This window comes from Passer domesticus, unplaced genomic scaffold (assembly GCF_036417665.1).
Source record: "Passer domesticus isolate bPasDom1 unplaced genomic scaffold, bPasDom1.hap1 HAP1_SCAFFOLD_79, whole genome shotgun sequence".
Classification (NCBI taxonomy): domain Eukaryota; kingdom Metazoa; phylum Chordata; class Aves; order Passeriformes; family Passeridae; genus Passer; species Passer domesticus.
The window spans coordinates 180,556-182,044 of NW_026990177.1; the positions used below are offsets into that span (position 1 = coordinate 180,556).

The window sequence follows — 1,489 nt, forward strand, 5'->3', positions numbered from 1 at the left end:
CATGCTTTATGGGTTAAATTCAAAGGCCCAGGGGTCTTTGGCTACATGCCAGGGTCTCTGAACCCCCTGCCAGGGATTTAAAGCCCCCTGGCTGGGGCTGGAATCATTTAGGATGGTCAGGGGGAGGTCCGGGGTTCTGACAGTGCCCAAAGGAATGAGAAAGAGAAGTGAAGTTTTATAAAGAATCATTATTTATTTGCTGAACATCGGCAAACACGAGGATTTACAGAACACATTTCATTACAACAATCCTCATAACAACAACAACAACAATCTACTGCACATATTTCCATGGGATCCTATGGAGTAACAATCTTCAAAACATATTTACAAAGAACTACTAACCTAAGAACATATTTACAAAAATATCCTAACTTTTCAAACATATATACACCGCCGTAATATCTACAGCCATCATCTGCATCAGTCCTGGAAGGAAGAAAGAAGCAAAGCTGGAGTCAGCTGCCAGCACTGGGCCCAGCTGGGCCCCAGGAGCTGGGACAGGGCTGGCAGGGCTGGTATGGCCCCAGGCAAGTGCAGGGCAGGCCAGGGCTGGTGCTTGTGGCAGCACAATCCAGGCCCCCTGCGGGCAGCGTGTCCCTGAGCGGGGCCATCCAGCCCAGCCCCAGCCTGGCGCCAGGGCAGCCACTGTGTCTGTGGGCAGGGCATGGGGAGCATCTGCCTGTCTTACTTGTGGGGCTCCATCTTCATCCAAGGACCATGGGCTCCTCCTCATCCTTCTCATCCACTTCCATCGCCTCGATGTCATCCTCCTCATCAACTTCCATCTCCTCAACCTGGTCTTCCACGTCCACCTCCATCATTTCTTCCTCATTCAGCACCATGTCCACTTCCATCGCCACCACAGTGTCTCTGTTAGTCTGCAAGAGACAGCACAATCTCACAGTGGGGTTCCTGTCCCACACCATCCATTCCCACATGGCTGCAGCCTGCTCAAGCAGGCTGCCTCCTCCCTGGAATGGCACAGTACCTCCACTGGCGCAGCAGTGCTCATCCTGCTGGGGTTGGTGCTCCAGAGCAGGCAGCAGGAAAAGCCCAGGCAGCAGCAGCAACAGCTGAGTGCTGACGGGCAGAGCGCAGAGCGAGCGCCAACTGAGCGCTGGCAGCAGGCAGAGTGTCTGCTGTGGTGGTTTCCAGGTGCTGGACGTTCCACCTGGAACACTGTGGGAGCTGTGATGTCACAGAAGTTTCAGGGCCGCTCCACACTGGGAGGTGGGCATGGTGGAATGATGAAATCCTTGAATGGTTTGGCCTGGAAGGGACCCTAAGGATCATCTGGTTGCAAGCTGAGCAGCCTCCCAGCACAGCAGGTTGCTGCGGCCCCTGTCCAAGCTGGCCTTGGATGTTGGCGGGCATGGGGTATGCACAGCCTCTCTGCGCTGGTCCCTGTGTCAGGGACAAGCACCCTGACAGGAAAGAACTTCTTGCCATCATGGAATGGATTCCAGCTCTTGCAGTTTCATCCCAT

The 1,489-nt window shown here is 54.4% G+C and overlaps 1 long non-coding RNA gene across 1 annotated transcript; it reads right to left on the reverse strand.

The window, feature by feature from the left end:
- Positions 1-259: 259 nt before the first annotated feature.
- On the reverse strand, positions 260-1,098 carry LOC135293137 (uncharacterized). Its single transcript, XR_010355271.1, has 3 exons — positions 992-1,098; positions 692-881; positions 260-429 (listed from the first exon to the last, which is right to left on the reverse strand). It is a non-coding gene; the product is annotated as an uncharacterized LOC135293137 (long non-coding RNA).
- Between the last annotated feature and the right edge of the window lie 391 nt (positions 1,099-1,489).